The sequence below is a fragment of the Capsicum annuum genome, chromosome 9, assembly GCF_002878395.1.
Source record: "Capsicum annuum cultivar UCD-10X-F1 chromosome 9, UCD10Xv1.1, whole genome shotgun sequence".
In the NCBI taxonomy this organism is placed as follows: Eukaryota; Viridiplantae; Streptophyta; class Magnoliopsida; order Solanales; family Solanaceae; genus Capsicum; species Capsicum annuum.
The window spans coordinates 9,571,503-9,593,118 of NC_061119.1; positions in this window are offsets into that span (position 1 = coordinate 9,571,503).

Sequence of the window (21,616 nt, forward strand, 5' to 3'; positions counted from 1 at the left end):
CCAATCTCAAGTAATCCACGAAGCCACACAATCTCGAACTCGCTTGATAGTCAACCTCTGTTGAAAATTTTGACACACGTTCTTGCTTCTTACTCTTCCAAGATATCAAAGTCTCTCCAAGAAACATGCACCAACCAGTTACAAAACATCGAGTGTTAGAACATCCTGCCCAATCAGAATCACTACAAGTATTAAGACGAATAGACGAACCATTAGGAAAGAATAATCCACGAGTAGATGTTCCTAGGAGATATCGAATTATGCAATGGACAGCCACCAAATAAAGATGACGGGGAGCTTGCGTGAATTGACTAACTTGTTGAATTGCAAAAGAGTTATCAGGCCTGGTAATAGTAAGGTAATATAAGCTCCCAACTAATTGCTGAAATATAGTTGGATTAGGAAGAGGATCGTTTTCCACCAGGCGATACATTACATTCAATTCTAATGGAGTATCTACAGAGGAGGAATCCTAAAGACCTGTAAAAGAAATCAAATCTTGGGTATATTTGTGTTGATTTAGAAAGACACTTTTTGAATCATAATGAACTTCCGAACCCAAGAAATATATAAGAGTACCAAGATGTTTCATATGAAAAGAATCCTTAAGTTATTGTTACAGGCTAGTGATTAGTGAAGAATCAGTTCCTGTAATAATAATGTCTCTAACATATACCAAAAGAAGAACACAACCTGTGGATGTTTTCCGAAGAAACAAAGACGAGTCATATTTGCTCTGCTTAAAAGAGAATTGTAGCAAAGTAGACTAAAATTTGTCAAACCAAGCTCTGGGAGCTTGTTTTAATCCATACAAAGACCGCAACAATGAGAACAAACCTGGTGGAGGTTTCACATAAATATCCTCTTTGAGATCACCATGAAGAAAAGCATTTTTGACATTCATTCAATGACGAGTCCAGTTTTGTGAAGCAGTAATGGCAATAATAGTTCGCACTGTTGTTCTTTTTGTCTACTGGTTGAAAATTCTATGCATAGTTCACTCCATACTCTTGTTTGTTATATCGATCATGATTTCCATCAGAATGAAGTTTAATTGAATAAACTTATTTACATCCAATTGGATGGACAGTTGGAGGGCATGAAAAATATCCCATGTGTCATTTTCTTTAAGAGCCTAAAGTTATTCCTCCATTGCTTTCTGCCAACATTCATGCTTGTAAGCTTCTAGTAACAAGTTGGAAAACATTTTTAGAAACATGAAATATATTACAACATGGATCATAATAGAAAAAACCTTTCTGTGAATTCCTATAACCTAAAAAAGCAGATTTAGTTGACTGAACCAAAAGTTTATTACGTTGAGAAGGAGGAAGATGCACAAAACAAATACAACCAAATGTATGAAAATTATCATAGCTTGGATTTTTCTAATAAACACAAAAATATGGAGATTCAAGATTTAAGTCTTTAGATGGTAGTCTTTTAATTAAGTAAACAGCGGTAGACAAAGCTTCAACCCAATACTTAGATAGAATAGAGAACTCAACCAATAAAGTACGAGTGACATCTAAAAGATAATGATTTTTATGTTCAGCAACCCCATTTTGTTGTGGTGTATATGGACAAGAGAATTGTGAGATAATTTCTTTTACAAGCAAAATGTTTTTGAACTCATAAGACATATTTTCTCCACCATAATCAAATCTTAATAATTTGATGCAAGTAGAAAATTGAGTCTCAATAAAGGCCAAAACTGACTTGAATATGGAAAATACCTCCGATTTGGAATGAAGAAAATATACCTACATAAATTGACTGTAATCATCTATAAATGTCACAAAGCACTTGAAATGAGCATGAGAAAAAATTGGTGAAATACCCCAGACAGCACGATTAATGACATCAAATCACTTCGTAGAACGACTACCAAAATAAGGAAAAGGATGAATTTTACTCTTGCCTAATTTACAAGTAGAATAATCAAAGGAAGCAATGGAAATTGATTTTTGCTCCCCAATAAACCGGAATTTGATAAATGAGACAACACAATAGAATTTGGATGTTCTAAGCTCTTATGCCATACCTCAGTCTTACTAGGTGTAGAAGTACAAAAAAATAATAGAACACGAGGAATAAAAAAGTGTATAGGAAACAGTTGTCCACCTTTAGGCCCCATCGCAATTATCATCCCCGAAACCTGATCCTGCACAAAACAACCATTATGATAAAAATTCACATCACAATTGTTATCCATCAATTGTCCAACTGAAATAAGACTAGTGGAGAGCTTTGGAGACACAAAAACATTGTTGAAAGTTTTAGTAATATCCCCAACCTTGGTAATGGGTAAATTACTACCATTGGCAACTTGAATTTGTGATGGACCATGATACTTACGAACATTTTTCAGCATACTAGATTAGTTGGTCATATGATTGAAAATGCCAGAATCAACAAGACAAAAATTAGATGCAAGATCATCATCTTGTTGCGCTATAGCTGGAAAGGCTAAAATGATCATTTTTCTTACCATGTTATGAGTAAGAACATGTTTCAAAGATGAGATCTCAGTAATAAAATCATTTGTCACAGCTTGAAAAGCATTAATCTTACAGTTTTGAGGGAGTGTGAGACACTCTTTGATAATGTGTCCTTTTTGTTTGCAATAATTACAAAATTTCCTGCCACAATTGCTAGCTCAAGTATAGCATTGAGTTCTAGTCATAAACCGGTATTTGATAAATGAGACAACACAATAGAATTTGGATGTTCTAAGCTCTTATGCCATACCTCAGTCTTACTAGGTGTAGAAGTACAAAAAAATAATAGAACACGAGGAATAAAAAAGTGTATAGGAAACAGTTGTCCACCTTTAGGCCCCATCGTAATTATCATCCCCGAAACCTGATCCTGCACAAAACAACCATTATGATAAAAATTCACATCACAATTGTTATCCATCAATTGTCCAACTGAAATAAGACTAGTGGAGAGCTTTGGAGACACAAAAACATTGTTGAAAGTTTTAGTAATATCCCCAACCTTGGTAATGGGTAAATTACTACCATTGGCAACTTGAATTTGTGATGGACCATGATACTTACGAACATTTTTCAGCATACTAGATTAGTTGGTCATATGATTGGAAATGCCAGAATCAACAAGACAAAAATTAGATGCAAGATCATCATCTTGTTGTGCTATAGCTGGAAAGGCTAAAATGATCATTTTTCTTACCATGTTATGAGTAAGAACGTGTTTCAAAGATGAGATCTCAGTAATAAAATCATTTGTCACAGCTTGAAAAGCATTAATCTTACAGTTTTGAGTGAGTGTGAGACACTCTTTGATAATGTGTCCTTTTTGTTTGCAATAATTACAAAATTTCCTGCCACAATTGCTAGCTCAAGTATAGCATTGAGTTCTAGTCATATCCCTATCCTTTCCTTTACCTTGGGCAGCAAATGCAACAACAATATCATTAACTTACTTGAAAGCATTTTGTGTGACAAAATGCTGCTCATCACGGAGTACTTCCCTAAAACAATCCAAGGAAGGAGATGGGTCAATTCATCAAGTGGGAGTGAACACTCTCAAACTCAGAGCGTAACTTCATCAAAAGTTGATCTCGCTTGCTTTGCTCATGAACTTGCTGAATTACAAAGAGGGATTCAGTAGGTATTTTGGCATAAACAATATCTATAAATTCAACCCTTAAGTTCTAAAATTCAGAAAAATAATCCTGAACAAAAAGACCTCCTTAAGAGTAACTAGCAATTTCAACTCAACCTCAAAATTTAGCACATGAGGGAAGGATTGTCCAAGTCCATATAAGGAGACCAATTACCCATACCTTTTTCGATGTGGGATACTTAACGTTTCCCCGCACGCCTATACCTCGATAACTAGAGCATGGACAATATAATATGGGGGCCCAACATCGGTTCACAAAGATTTGGGATGGGTCTGTCTCTAAGACCATGTCAATTTTATGTTGAATGCCTCACAATATTTAAAGTATTTCCATTAAATAGAAAGCATTCAAAGACTACATCCCTAACGATCCATTTTCCTATCCCTAAAGATCAGCTTTTCTATCCCTCTAAATTCACTATTCTATCCCACCAAATCTGCTCTACTATAGGCACTATTATTCTCTTTAATTACTAAATCAAATCTATGTAGTTACACGAATATACAACAACATATAGATAAGTTAATATATACAATATTTACATCATGCTAATAACAATAACTTAATTGTTGCCGAAGCATTACCTGTTCAGCTACCCTATATTGGTAAATAAGATCCTGCATATCAATGTCAGCTTCACCCATTTCACCTTCATTTTCCTAAAATGTCAAACTAACTTAGTAGCAAATTCATTGAACACCAGACTTAGTAAAATATTGCATGAAAAATATGCAAGGACAGAAGATTCTAGCCTTAGCTTATGGTTATACCAAAGTGAAAAGGAAATCTATGACAAGCTTTCTTTCTTCTTCTTTTGTGCCATTTTTTAATGAACTACAACCTCTAAATTGTGTAAAATGACCCTTCATACTTGCTCTTGTACTGATACTAACAGAAAATAGACAGTAGAGAATGGAAATTCTCTTACAGAATCAACAGAAAGTAGTTACTCATCGAAGCATATAAAATGGGGATGGTAATCCAACATTAATTCCATAGAAAATTAGTTGAAAAATGTAACTAAATAAAAAGAAATGCATAAGTTTTTAGATGAAATGATCACACTTTTCTACGTGGTATCAAAGGAAGAAGAGGTCCAACTTTAGTGTCACACCGACAACCTTTATCAAAAAGGAAATATCATGCTTGGTCAGCACGTGAAAAATCTACTTTTTTTTAGATATCAAAAATCTAAATTGATATATGAGAACAAGCTAAATGCTTAACATAATATTTTTAGATTTTCAGTCACCTACATTCAAAATAGTTATACATTTAAAATACAAAACTTAATTTAGTTGTTCAACTTTTGCAGGTTCAAATAATATCTAACAATTGGAACTTCAACAATGACATGACATTCAAAAGAGCTGATTGTTCTTTTATTTCAACTTGAATTTACATACTGAACAACATGTAATATTCATTACTCTGCGGTTTTAGTATAAGTCAGATAATTTTCTTATAATTTGGGACTCACGTGCAATGTACGTGTCCAAAACTAGTAGTTGTAAAGTAGCAAGACTTTGAGAATGATCAACTAATTCATATATTGATTATTAATAATGCAAATCAACAAGATATTATTGGACCATAATAACTAAAGTTGTCTGAGTAATTAATTTCTTTAATAAGATAAATATATAAACTACTTAATAGTGTAAGAGTAGTGAGGAAATACTCTGAGAGAAAAATTTGGTCATCTCTAAATCCTTTCCAAAAATAAATATCCACAATCAGTCCAATTTTTTTGGAATATATGGGTAAATAATGTTATGATTCAGAAAGATTAAGCAAACTACAATTAAAAGAAAACAAGAACAATACAGAGATTTACGTGGAAACCCTTGCGGAAAAAACCACGGGCAGAAGCAGAAAAGGTTTCACTATAATTGAGAGAGAGTACAATGTGGAGAAGGCTGAATTCTCTGAATGATTAAAATAACCCACTAAATCGCACCTATATAGTAGTGTGTGCAAATAGGTCCTAGGCCCAAACACATAAAGGTCCATACTGCGGGGGATCCCGATCCCTACTCAACCACCACAGACCCCATTGAAAATCAAACATTCGAAACTTTCAGGGCCAGACCAACAGAATTCGGGCCACAACTCTAACAATCTCAACCATGACATGAATTCTAATTCAAAACTTAAATCGATGTGAAGACAAACTCTCCAGCTCTTCCAAAAAATCCCATAAGGGAACTTCTTAGTAGCTAACACCAACCAAGCCCAAGCAATGCTCAAACTTGGCACTTGGTAATGTCTTGGTCATCATATTAGCAGGGTTATCATGGGTACTAGTCTTTCTTACCACAATATCACCACGAGCAATAATTTCACGCAAAAAGTGATACCAAACATCGATGTTTTTTGTCCTCTCGTGAAACATCTGATCTTTCATAAGGAAGATAGCACTCTGAATATCGTAAATGACCATAGTAATTTGTAAGTCCTTGCTAAGTTCATCAAACAAAACCTTCAAACAAATAGCTTCCTTGAAGGCCTCCATAATAGCCATGTAATCTGCCTCAGTAGTTGACAAAGCATCCGTAGTCTGTAAGGTAGCTTTCCAAGTGATAGCACCATCACCAATGGTTAAAACATAGACTGTAAGGGATCTTCTTTTTCATGGTCTCCTAAAAAATTAGAATCAATATACCCAATTACTCTATATCTATTTTGTCCAAACTATAAACAAGCATCAGCAGATCCATGCAAGTATCTGAAAATACACTAAACTTCTTTCAAATTTTATTTCCAAGGATTTATCATATATCTGCTAACTGCACTGATGGCATATGATAAATCTGGTCGGGAACACCCCATCGCATATATGAGAGACTCGATAACACTAGTGTATGGAACTCGAGACATATAGTCACGCTCATTATCTGCCTTTGAAAATAAAGTGGCCAAGAGTTTGAAGTAATCTGCCAATGGAGTACTAATAGTCTTGGAATTTCGCATATTGAACCTGTGAAGCACTTTCTCAATATGCCTTTTCTGACTCAAATATAACTTATACTTCTCTCTATCCCTCATAATTTCCATGCCAAGAATCTTCTTTGCTACTCCTAAATCCTTCATCTCAAACTCCTTGCTCAGTTGGGCTTTGACTTTTATTATCTCTCTCATATCCTTTGATGCCATCAATATATCATCAATATACAAGAGAAGATATAAGAATAAACCATCACTTACCACCTTCAAGTAGACACGGCTATCATAACTACTCCTCTAAAACATATGAGAATTCATAAAAGAGTCAAACCTCTTATACCACAGTCTGGGGGTCTATTTTAAGCCATAAAGAGACTTTTTCACCAAGCATATGTAGTCCTCCTTTCCTGAGACTACATAAACTTTTGGTTGTTGTATATAGATGTCCTCTTCAATTTCTCCAAGTAAGAATGTAGTTTTGACATCCAACTGCTCAAGCTCAAGATCATGCATGGCCACAATATCAAGCAAAGCTCGAATTAAACTATGCTTTACAACTGGAGAAAACACATCTTTGAAGTCAGCACCTGGAACTTAAATGTAGCCTTTAGAAACTAGTCTTGCTTTGTACCTAGCATCTTCAACTCTCGATATTCCTTCTTTATTTTTAAATACCCACTTTCAATGGACAACATTTTTATCTTTAGGAAATCTTACCAAATCATATGTGTCATTCTTATGAAGTGATTCCATATCCTCCTGCTTAGAAATCATAATTATCACAACTAACCGCCTCTGAGTAAGAAGAAGGTTCTTCACCAGAATTAATACCTTCTGATACATTCAATGCATAAGCAACCAAATCAGCTTCAGCATATTTCTGAGAAGGTCTAATATCTCTCCTAGGATTGTCTTTACCAATAGAATATTATGGTTCCTGGTGGTGAAGAAAAAAAAGAATGCTGAAGTGTTCTGTATCTCTGGGTTAGACTGAGAAGTAGGCACTGGTGTATACTCTTGTAACACCCCGCATTGACGAGCTAAAGTTTAAACCATTGTTCCTATGTATATAGGCGCAAACCCAATGATTCTTTGTTAACAAATGTGTGATGATCAAACCTATAGGGTTTGAATACCTTTGAATTTGAATTGAGGTCAAAAAAATCCCCTAGCTCAAAGGTGAGTGGAAAACTTTTCTATTGCTTATGTTTTAGTAAACGTCTAAAATTGGATCAAATTTCAGCGATCATAACTTCTTGTATATATCAAAATAGAAGGAATACTATATATAAAAAGAAAGTACTTTGAGTTTTCTTTCCAACTCCATTGGTTTTGCCTTAATCCAATATCAGAGTAAAAAGTTATGCCCATTTTACAGAGAGGTGTCAGCCTACCAAATTGCGACGGCCAGACTGATGGACCATTAAGCCAGAGATGGCCCATCAAGTTAGGACATCAAATTGAAACATCAATATCTAAAATTATTTTTTTTGTAATGGTTCGAGTGATGGTCCGTCACCCCAGCCGTCAGTAAGGGTCGAACAATGTTAAAGTGTAGTTTTAAAGGGATATTTTAGTACTTTCCCATCCCAAACTCCTTCTCCATGAATTAAAATCATACCCTAAGCATTATAATCTATCTTTTATCATTTTTACAACATCTCAATCCTTTCTATTCTCAAGAACAAATGAAATAAGGATTTTTCTGCAAGGCAAGAATCCAAGCCTTTCAATCCAAGATTTCCAAGAAAAGGGTCCATATTAGAGTCCCAATCTTCAAAATAAACAACATAAGGTATGTGGACATGGTGAAATCATTTTGATAATGTTTAAAGGTTGTAAAATCATGAATTTGCAACGGGTTTTGGATTTACATTTACAATTGCGCATTCTGAAATCCTTTTTATGATAATGTTTTGGTCTTGAGGCCTTCCCCTAAATTAGATTTGTACTCGTGTATAATTATGTATGCATTTTTGAGTTCTAATGTTGAATTACGAGCATGAAAAATTAAAATTCCTCTCTTGTTGTAAAGCCTCTTGTTGTCATATGTTATGAATTATTAAATTGCATATTGAGAAGCATGATTCAAATGTATTTAATATTGTTCAAGCCTTGATTTTGTATATGAACTGAAGATAGGGAGATTCTTGTTTATATAAATGAAAAGATGTGATTCAAAGGGATTGCATAGTTTGTTACATAATACTTGACTACCACATGTTTGTTGAAATGTTCAAAAGAGAGAGTCCCTGCATAGTTTGAAATATGTTTTGAAATATGAATTCTCTGTTTGAATGATTGGTGGTCCAAACACTTTGTTTTTAATGAAAGTATTGTAACATTATACTATATGTCTTAGACATATGACTTTCAAGTCTTGGTATGACGATACCAAAATTAGACAATGCGATAACAGAATTAGAACAGAATAGAAGTTAGATTTCAAATAAAATTTTAGAATTTGAGTTTTGAAATATGTGTGTTCATAAAGTATTAAAAATGGGCTTAAGAGATGTTAGGTGGCTACCGAAAGAAGGCATGAGTTCATAAAACTCATTTATCAAAATCTTGATTTGCCGATATAGGTTATTATGTCCCCTAGAGGGATTATACACTGGCCTAGTGCCCTTTGGCATATCAGACTCAAACACTCCAACCCTTATGGCAAACTTAGGTTTGGGGCTTACCAGTCGAGTCAATGGCGGATTTCATATAGCCCGTGGAATATCAAACTTGTAGACTGTACCACCTAACTCAGAAGTAAGACAAAGAGTAAGTCGTGGTTTCAAAGAAATGTTTCAAGGTTTTTGAAGTATGCCCATATCACAACCCGAACGAGGGCCTAGCCGTGACGGACATCCTGAACCATAAAGACCCGAAATGCCCTTATTTATTTGGTAATCAAGCACAACATTCATATAATAAAAAAATGCAAAAACATAATATGCTACAGAAACATGGTCAATTCTGAATTTAGCATGAGTATTTAAACTGTAAATCAATGGCATCTAAACAATATCTGGCTTAGTTTGTGAAATCTCTACTACATAAAAATATGACCACTGTCTGAAACTGGGACAAGTCCCCAGTAGACAAAAATGGAAAAACATAACATAATCTGAAAAGACAGGCCTTCTAGAATTAAGAAGGCTTACCAACTGGATACCTGCAACTCTGTCTGATAAACTCTACTACTTTTCTGGACCCCTAGACTGAGCCTTAGAACCTGGAGGGAGGAGGGGACCAATAAAGATGTACTGGTATGCAATGTAATGCAAAATAAAGCTTTTATATAACTAAAATATTTGAAAGAAACTTTTTCAAAACATTATACATGAACTGGTTTTCAAAACACACAGGCGCTTTCTGAAAACCTGAAACCTGTCTGTTAATGCAAATTCTTATCTTTGTATTACATCTGAGTTAGGTGGCACTCCCCTACAAGTCTGATATTCCATGGGCTATATGGAATCCTCCATTGACTCCGCGGGGAAGCCCCCAACCCAATTGTGTCGCAAGGGTTGGAGTGTCTGAGGATGATACTCCACAAGGCTTTAGGCCAACGTAATATATAAGCTCGGATTGGCAAATTATGGTTTTGGGAAATGAGTTATCTAAACTCATGCCTTCTATTTATGCCCAATTTTAGCCTGTTCTGAATATGAGTCATTCTGAAGTCTAAATCATGAAAATCTGATAAAGTCTGATTTCTATATTAGTCTGAGTCTAATATGGCATTGTCTGATTTGGTATCGTCATACCAATACTTGCAAGTCATGTTTTCTGAGCCATAAAGCATTAAGAATGATCTTTCCTCAAAACATAGTTCAGACCACTCAAACATGCAATTTAACAAAGAGAATTCATGTTTCGAAAGGACAACTCAAAACTATGCAACATTCCCATTCTTTTAATAAATAAGTGAAGGTCATGTAATCTTTAACAAACCATGCAACTCATTTCATTATATGATTATGTTCAACATTTATCAATACAAACAACCCTCTCTTTTAAATTCAAGATTTATAGCCAAATCGTTCATAGATCAAGGTTTTTCCTAACAAGCTTCTCAAGATGCATTTCGAACAATTCATATCATTTGAAATATGGAAACAATCACATCAAGAGAGGGATTTCATATGAATCATGCTCTCAATTTCAAATATCAACTCAAATCACATACATATATGTATATAAGTTTTCAAATCACTTTAGGGAAAGACCAAAAGGCCAAAACAACATCATTAAAGATTCTAAAACATGAATACATTGATAATTCGAAACCCTTTTCTTAAAACATGATTTCAATGCCCATGAGTCTTTTAGAAAAACCCCGCATACCTCTATTTTAAAAAGTAATGGATGATTCTTGAAGCTTGCGGATTGGGGATACCAAATCGCTAATTATCTTCTAAAACTCACGGTTGAATCTCGAGCTATTTGGATTTTTATTTTGAGACCCAAGAGAGTGTTCTTGATGATTTTGGGTAAATGTATGAGTAATTTGCTCAATTAGGGTTGAAATTTTGTGTTTGAGCTGATAAGGGTGTGGGAAAATACCCAATATATCCTTAATGAGACGGAGCTTAATTGCTGAAAATTCTCAGGCGTGCAGCAGACCATGCGTCCCATGCTACCCACTGCACTGAAGCATGCGACGCATGCTATATCGTATGCTACCACCGAGTGTTAGACCATGCGAAGCATGCATATCGAATCATGCATATCGAATCATGCCACTATTTTGGGCATCCAAACATGCCCTAAATGACGTCCAAATATTCCAAAACTCATCCAATACGCACTATTAACTTCCCCGATCATGAATCAATATGAAAATCTAAAATCAAAGGTCGGGAAGGTTGAAAATAAATTCCCCGAAGTTTAGAATCTAAAAAAAAGACTAAGTCTCTTTGACACTTAGAATATTTTTAAGTTTTCAACTCTAAGAGTATACTATCAGGAGTTAATACATGCACGACTTTTTAAGGGGCATTACATTATCCCCCTTTGGATTATTCATCCCCGAATGATGATATGGGATACAGTCAAGCACGTTTTCAAGAACACTAAGGCATAGAAGGAATAAGACAAGGATCGTACCTTCCATTTTGTCATTAACCGGATCAAATAAGCTTAGGTATCTATCTCTCATGTCATCTTCTGATTCTGAAGTTGCTTCTTCAACTTTTTGATTTCTCCGCAACACTTTAAGTGAGGCTATATCTTTGCTTCTCAACCTTCTAACTTGGCTATCCAAAATTGCTACAGGTTCTTCTTTATAGGATAAAGAGTCTGTCACTTTAATTTCTTCAACAGGAAATACTAATGAGTGATCCCCAATAAACTTCTTCAGCATGGATATGTGAAATACCAGCAGGACAGAACCCAAACTTACAGGCAACTCTAACTCATACGCAACTCCGCCTATCTATAGCACAATCTGGTATGGTCCTATGTAGCGAGGACTCAGCTTACCCTTCTTCCCGAATCGCATGACTCTCTTCATAGGAGAAACTTTTAGAAATACCCAATCTCCAACTTCAAATTCTAACTCCCTTCTTCTAATGTTGGCATAGGACTTCAGTCTACTCTACACTGTCTTAAGCCACTCCCTAATAAGTTTCACATCTTCCACAACCAGGTGAATAAGATCAGGCCCAAACATCTATGTCTTACCTACCTCATACCACCCTATCGGTGACCTACATCTTCTCTCATACAATGCCTTAAATGGGGCCATCTTAATACTAGAATGGAAATTGTTATTAAATGAGAACTCTATCAGTGGCAAGTGTTATACCCAAATACCTTTAAAATCAATCACACAGGCCCTCAACATATTCTCAAGCGTCTGAATGGTGCGCTCATTCTATCCATTAGTCTGGGGTAAAAAGAAGTGCTTAGGTTCACTTAGGTACCTAACTTTTCTAAAAAGATCTCTAAAACTGAGAAGAAAATTTTGTACCTCGATCGGATATGATGGATACTGGTTCTCTATGCAAACGAACTATTTCTGCAATGAACATCTTAGCATAATCCTCTCCCCAATAGTTAGTTCTGATAGGCAGAAAGTGGGCTGACTTGATCAGTCTATCAACAATTACCCAAATGGAATCATACTAGTTTTGGGACCTCGAAAGACCTATAATGAAGTTCATATTAATTATCTCCCACTTCCACAAGGTTAAAGCTATCTCTTGGGAAGAACCACCAGGCCTCATATGCTCTACTTTCACTGTTGGTAATGCAAACACTTGAAAACAAAGTTAGCCACATCACGCTTCATATTATTCCACCAATACATAGTTTTCAGATCATGGTACATCTTAGTAGAGCCTGGGTGAACAACATACCTCAAAGTGTGAGCTTCGTCAAGGATTCTCTTTCGTAAACCATCAACATCTGGTACACATAACCCTGATACCTCAAAATACCATCGCTACCAATTTCGAAGGACATCACCTTCTGCTGACCCACATCTTTCTTGATCTGCGTCAAGATGGGATCTTCAACCTGCTTCTCTTTAACTTCTGCACAAAGGGAATATTACACTATCTCATGAACAAATACTCCCCCGTCTTTGAAATCTAATAGTCGCACTCCTAGATTTGTAAGCTAGTGAATATCTTTCACCATCTCTCTCTTTCCTTTATTAACATGAGAAAGACTGCCCATAGACAGTCTGCTAAGGGCATTGGCTACAACATTTTCCTTACCCGGATAACAGTGAAGGCTTATGTGATAGTCTTTCAAAAGTTCCATCCAGCACCTCTACCTGAGGTTTAGTTCTTTCTGCGAGAAAACATACTACAAACTCTTATGGTCAGTGAATATATCAACATATACACTGTACACAGCTCGTGTTGCTTTAACTGTCGAGATGCATAAGCTATTACCTTACCATGCTGCATAAGTACACAGCCAAGTCCCACTCAAAATGCATCACAATACACAACAAAACCCTTTGTGCCTTCTGGAAGAGTCAAAACAGGAGCAGTAGTCAACTTGTCTTTCAACTTCTCAAAACTATTCTCAAAAAGTCAGAACACAAAAACTTTACCTTTTTCTGAGTCAATTTGGTAAGGGGTGCAGCTATGGAAGAGAAACTCTCTACGAACCTTCTATAATACCCTGCCAAACCCAAGATGCTCAAGATATCTGTTGGAGTCATTGGTCTGGGCCATTTTCTCATTGCCTCAATCTTTAGGGGATCAGTCTTAATCCCTTCACTAGACACAATATGCCCAAAGAAGGCAATAGAATTAAACCAGAATTCAGACTTGGAGAATTTTGTATACAATTTATGATATTTGAGGGTCTCAAGAATAATTCATAGGTAATTGGTATGGTCCTCCTCACTTTTTGATTAAATCAAGATGTCATCAATAAAATCTATGACAAACAGGTCTAGGAACTGATGGAAGACCCTATTTAATAGTGACCTTATTCAACTTACGATAATCTATGCACATATGCAGGGAACCATCTTTCTTTTGCATGAAGAGTACAGGTGCACCCCCAGGAGAAACACTAGGTCTGATAAAACCTTTTTCTAAGAGATCTGCTAGGTGTTCCTTCAAATTTTTTAGCTTTGCAGAAGCCATTCTATATGGCAGAATCAAAATAGGATGGGTATCTGGCAACACATCAATGCCAAAATCTATCTCCCTATCAGGTTGAATTCGTGAGAGATTATCAGGGAAAACTTCTGGAAATTCATTTACTATAGGAACAGATTAAAGTGGAAGACTTTCGGCGTTAGAATCTTTAACCTGCATAAGATGATACAAAAAACCCTTAGAGATAAGTTTACAGGCTCTGAGATAAGATATAAAGTGCCCTCTAGGTGATAAGGAGTGCCCCTCCCACTCTATTGCTGACTCATTTAGAAAAAAAGGTAACCTTTTGGGTCCTACAGTCTAGTGTGGCATAACACCGATGGAGCCAGTCCATCCGTAGGACAGCATCAAAAGCAACCATGTCAAGTTCTATGAGGTCTTCCATAGTATCCCTACTAAGAATAGACACAACATAATTTTTGTACACCCTCCTAGCCATAAGAGAATCACCTACCAGAGTGGAAATAGAGAAAGGTTCAACAATCATGTTGGGCTCAAACCTAAAATAAATAGCCATATATGGGGTCACATAAAACAAGGTAGACTCGGGATAAAGTAACACATAAAATCATGGAAAAATATTTGTAACGTACTGGTGACTATGTCTGGATAGGATTCTACCTCCTGGAAATTAGTCAACGTATACAACCAGTTGTGATCGCTCCTAGAAGCTAAAGTGGTGCCCTTTTGAGGCGTTGGTGGTGTAGAAGAGTTTCCCTGAGACTTAGCTCCACCAGCTCTCCTCCGAGCGAAGGGAAGAAGTATCCCATCTGACCAAATATATAACAAACCAACGAGCCCAGCTGAGACCTTCCTGGATGATGCCTACCACAAGTCTTGCACTATGGAAAAGTACGATGCTACTGAGCCACGCTACCCTGTGACTGAGTATCCTAAACTTTGGATCTATGACTAGTATAAAAACTCTGAGATCGTCAATCAACTGGGGGTTTGGGCACTGGGGTGCTAGCTAAAGACTGCGTGTTACTCGTAAACTTCTTCTTTTTCTATTTACTACCCTAGTTGCCGCTCTGTGGCTGGCTGTGGTTTTGATTCGCTGTTCTGTCTCTCTTTGTTTTCTTGTCTTTCTTTCTAGATTCAAAATTTTTATTTTTCTTCTCTTCTACCTACTGCATGTGGACTGTCAGCCTAGCAAAGTCCATATCACTATTCAGCATAGCCCCCTGACACTCAAGTACCAGATCATCTGAAAGGACAGAAGTAAACTTTCTCATTTTGGCCTTTATACTACTCATCATCTGAGAAGCATAACAGGTCAACTCATTAAACTTTAAAGTATACTCCTGAATGCTCTTCTTTCCCTACTTAAGGTTCATGAACTCCTCTCATTTAGCTTCTCTCAGCTCTAAAGGAAAGAATCGGTCAAGTAAAGCCCCCATAAACTCGCCCCAAATTATGGGCTTAATAATCTCACCCTTCCCCTCTTCCCACTCATTATACCATTGGTTTGCTACATCTTTAATTTGGTATGCTGCTAACTCAACACTTTCCAACTGATCCACATGCATTACTATAAAAATCTTCTCTATTTCATCCACAAACTCGTGTGGTTCTTCTTCTACCTTAGTGCTAGAAAATTTAGGCGGGTTCATTCTCATAAACTGGGCCACCCTAGTAGCCCCAGAAATGATACATGTAGACCCAGTATCTTTTGGCATCTGAGTCTGTGTGGCTACCAACTATGCAAGCATGTGAATAGACTGCCTAAATTCTGCATTCAATATGTCCCTCTGAGAAGACTGGGGACGATTAACATTGGTCCATGGAGCCTGAGGTGGACTTATCAGGGACGGAGTTACTCCCAGAGTAGTAACAGGTTCTGGAGTATGCGCCCTATTACAGGTCTTCATCCTATGGGTGGGATGGACATTATCATCCTGAGTATCTTGGTTGTTGGAACGACATAGAGGTATGACTATTTCTAAAATACAATAGATCACTGATTAAATGACAATTCTAATTCAGACTCTAAAGTACGAACTAAACCACAAAGAGAGGAGACATTTCCAAAATGCCAAGTAGCCTCCAGCTTGTAAGTATGGCGCACTACACACCAATAAATAAGACTCTACCCGATGCGATTTCGCAGACACCCTGGGACCATAAACCGTGTACTGATACCAATTTTGTCACAACATAAACCAGGGCCAAGCCGTGATGGATATCCTGAACCATAAAGGCCCGGAACGCCCTTCTTGATCTGGAAATCAAGCACAATATTCATATAATTAAAGAATGTGCAGAAACATAATATGCTATGAAAACATGGTCAATTCTGAATTTAGCATGAGTATGTAAACTGTAAATCAATGGCATCTAAATAATATTTGACGCAATCTATGAAATCTCTACTACATGTAAATTTGACCACTGTCGAAAACTAGGACAAACCCCCAGAAGACCAACACGAAAAAAATGACAGAATCTGAAAAGACAAGCCTTCTGGAATAAAGAAGGCTCACCAACTGGACACCTACAACTCTGTCTGATAAACTCTACTACTTTTCTAGACCCCTAGACTGAGCCTCAAAACCTGGAAGAAGGAGGGCGTCAATACTGATGTACTGGTATGGAAAGTAATCCAAAATAAATCTTTTATATAAATAAAAATTTTAAGAGAAACTTTGTCAAACCATTATACATCAAGTGGTTTTCAAAACATACGGGCCCTTTGTAAAAAACTGAAACCTTTCTGTCAATGCAAATTCTGATATTTGTATTACTTCTGAGTTAGGTGGCACTCCCCTACAAGTTTGATATTCTAAAGGCCATATGGAATCTGCCATTGACTTGGAGAGAAAGGCCCCAACACAAGTGTGCCGCAAGGGTTAGAGTATCTGAGTCAGATACGCCATAGGGCTCTAGGCCAGTGTAATATATAAACCAGGATTGGAAAATCACGATTTTGGAAAATGATTTATCTGAACTCATGCCTTATTCAGAGAACCACCTAACATCTCTTTATGCCCAATTTTAGACTGTTCTGTATATGAGTCATTCTGAAATCTAAATCATGAAAATATGATAAAGTCTGATTTCTGTATTAGTCTGGTCTAATATGGCATTATCTGATTTGGTATCGCCATACCAAAACTTGCAAGCCATGTTTTCTGAGCCATAAAGCACTAAGCATGATATTTCTTTAAAACATATTTCAGATCACCTAAACATGCAATTTAACAAAGAGAGTTCATATTCCAAAAACACAAGTCAAAACTATGCAAAATTCCTATCCTTTCAATAAACTAGTGGTGGTCATATAATCTTTAACAGACCATGCAACTCTTTTCATTATATATTTATCTTTAACATTTATCAATACAAACAACCCTCTCTTTTAAATTTAATATTTATAACCAAATCATTCATAGATCAAGGTTTTTCGTAACAAGCTTCTCAAGATGCATTTTGAACAATTCATATCATGTGAAACATGGAAAAAATCATATCAAGAGAGGGATTCCATGTGATTCATACTCTCAGTTTCAAATATCAACTCAAATCACATACATATATGTATACAAGTTTTCAAATCACTTCGGGGAAAGTCCAAATGCCCCAAACAATATCATTAAAGCTTCTAAAACATGAATACATTCATAATTTGAAACCCTTTTCTTAAATTATGATTTCTATGTCCATGAGATTTCTAGAAAAACCCCGTGTACCTCTATTTCGGAAAGTAATGGATGATTCTTGAAGCTTGCGGATTGGGGATTCCGACTCTCTAACTATATTGTAAAACTTACGGTTGAATCTCGAGCTATTTGGATTTTTAGTTTGAAATCCAAGAGAGTGTTCTTGATGATTTTTGGTAAATGTATGAGTAATATGCTCAATTGGGGTTGAAATTCGTGTTTGAGCTGATAAGGGTATGGGAAAAATACCCAATATACCCTTAATGAGACGGAGCTTAATTGCTGAAAATTCCCAGGCATACAGCAGACCATGTGTCGCATACTATATCCCACCACACTGGAGCATGTAACGCATGCTATATCATATGCTGCCACCGTACGTTGGACCATGTGACGCATGCATATCCCATGATGCCACTATTTTGGGTATCCAAACATGCCCTAAATGACGTCCAAACATTCTGAAACTCACCTAATACGCACTATTAAATTCCCCGATCATGAATCGACAATAAAATCTAATATCAAAGGCCGGGATGGTCAAAACTAAATTCCCCAAAGTTTAGAAGCTAAAACCAAAACTATGTCTCTTTGACACTTAGAATATTTTTAAGTTTTCAAGTCTAAGAGTACACTATCAGGAGTTAATACATGCACGAGTTTTTAAGGGGCGTTATAGCCCATGTGTTTTCATATATTATATGTAAAATGTTTATTGAATTTCTCTCACTTATGATATATATAAATACATTCTTTTGGATTTCTTTGCGTATCAGTACATCTGTATTGACCCCATATATTTCAGCATCTTATGCTCAGTCTCAAGGGCCCGCTAAGTCATAGATTGATGGGTCAGATATTTGTAGTTGGTGAGCCTCCCTTATTCTGGAAGGTCTAATATATATGTCATTGTTATTTTATTTTGATTCATGGTCCGAATGGGGGCATTGTCCTAGTCTTCAGACAGAGGTTATTTTTAGTTAGTAGAGATTTCGTAGACTAGTGTTAGATATTTTTTATCTTTATGAACTCATTTTAGTATTGAGTAGTTTGAAATAAAAGTTGACCATGATTCCATTTTGTTTTCTATTTCTACATTTCCTCTTACTATATGAATGGTGTATATGATTGCAGGTTAGAAGTGGCACTCGTGCCCTTATGGTTCGGGATTTCTGTCACAGCCAGGGCCTCAATTTAGGTCGTGAAAAATTTGGTATCAGAGCACTGTTCATGGTCCCAGAGAGTCTGTAAAATTGTTTCTACTAGAGTCTTGCTTATGGGTGTGTTGTGAACCACTCTTCTAATAAGGAGGCTATAGGGCATTTAGGAGTTGATTCTTATTATTTCATACTATAGTTTGTTCTATAGCGTCATCCATAAGAAAGTTATCAAAATTTCTTACTTGCTCTAACTTCATGGGTCATGCCTCATTGTCAAGGCAATACAAGTCTAGGAGTCTAGCTCCCCCACCAATGTGGTTCTCTCTAATTGAGTGGTTATGAGATGGCAGAAGGACTTAAGAGGAGTAAATTAGTGCTTTAAGGTATATTGATTTGAGATTATACCTTTATCCTGATGAAATCATGTTTTTTAGCCTGAGGTACGAAGTTTATTCAATCCCCTTTCAAAATTCTTTTTTAGGATGTCATGAATAAGGGTAATGATATGTAGCAGAATGTTAGAAATATATTTCCACCTGAGTAGTATTAAAGTGCCATGACCTATTAGTAGTGATATGGTCTAAGAAGTTGGTGATATGAAGTCACAAGATTAAAAGTCAGAGTGAGGGTGACTTTTGTATAAATAAATAGTTTTAGTTGTATAACTATTGATTGGGGGATGGTTTTCCACTTTATAGTGATAAACTATTGTGGTAGCAATATTTCTAGATTGTATAGTAGTCTGTGAAGGAAGTGACAGGATATGATTATTATTTATTCAACATAGGGAAGGATCTCAGAATGGATAGGTATGGTAGTTGTAGAAAATATTTATAGATTGTTATTAAAAAAGTGTAGATTAGTCAATAAGTTATGGGTAAAAAAATTCAATGTTGTACGTGGAATGTTGAAGGCAGTAGTGATGTATGCACGGATAAATAAATATGATGTGAGAAATTAGAATATGTTGATATGATTGAAATGGGTTGTATTATAAGATTGAGATTAGTTATCCCAATTATGACTTTACCCCCCTTTTTGATTGTCTTTACTCTAGTAGTTGTAGACTAGTACTTCTTGTGAGAAGATATGTAGTAGATTTTGAGGTGTAGTAGTCATGTCCCTAAAGGTCCTAATTGTAGGTAGTAGTTAAATAAAATGAAATATTTTGAGTTGATTTCCCAATTTGATGGACTAGTATAGTATGTGGCATGCTTCATTGGTGGTACATGATTGATGTTACACTGTAGGCTTGAATGTTATATGTGAAGTTTGGTGATAAGAATAGTATCTTAAGACTAATGATGAGTATTTTCTGGGAACGACCTTGTAGGCTTGATCTGAGGTGTGCAATACCCTAGGTTGAAAACTTGTGGAATAATGAGTGGTCAATTGTGATGTATATGTATATAAGAGAACAAAAGTAAGACGATGAATTGTGGTTGAATCATTAAGTGGATAAAAACATGAGTACATAGGAATTAGTTGAACCCTGAGGTAGCATGTTGTTAGATAAGGCGTCATGTGTACGAGTGTCACGCATACCTAGATTTTGTTCTTGAATATTATAGTATGGAGAAGTCTGAAAGTTGTTGTATGGTGTTCTTTAGATTTGAACTGGGGAGATATAGGTAGGCAGTGTGCACCTTTGGTATAGTTTTAAAAATTCTGTTAAGTTGTAAGTTGTGTGTTTAGAGGTGTAATGCTAGTATTCTAAGGAATTGAAGATGGAGCATTAAGTGTTTAGAAGCGTGGGTGTCTATGACTATGATAATGGTAGTCATAAGTTGATGACCTTAGGGGTTGGATAAAATTACGATTAGTGTCCCTAAAAAGAGGATATGCAAGAATAAATTTAGTATTTTTATAATAATAAAAAAAATTATTGAGGAGAGTTTGTGCTCATATGTATATTAATAACTCCCTTTGTGATAAGGAGTGTGGATGCATATGCTTATGAGAGTGGGAGTTGTAGATTGATGTCTATAGAGGATAGAGAAAGTTAAGAGTAGCATTTTCAAAAAGCGAGGCCTTCGAAGTTTAGTTCATTAGGGAGAGTTTAGACTTTAAGTATATGGTGATGTCTCTTTTGTGTTGAGAGTTGTCGCTACAGATGTTGATGAGAGGTTATGTCTGCAAGTCTAGGAGTGTGTTATGGATCTAAGGGGGAAAGGAGAACATGGACTTTTTTAATATGAAATAGTTAGGAAGGAGATCTATCGAGAAAGTTTATGTGTGAGTAAATGGAATTAGTTGTTCTTAGTGGGGAGATCCATGAAGTGGGTATAGTAATGATAGGCTTGAATGTTATGATTGATGAAAATCCAAATGAATGATCTATACGGTTAGTACACTTTGATTTAAAATTAGAGTTTGTTTGATAGTTGTGATAAACAGAAGTAATGTTCTTAATGGGATATAGAGTACAAGGTCTCATAGCTAAAGCTAGCACCCTTTTTCCTCCGAGTTAGGCTCCAACCTAGATGTACTATGTAGTGAGGTTCAATCTCTAGTAGTTAGATGTGTGATGGGGGATTCTTAATTTGAAAATGATGAAGTATATTGTTTACT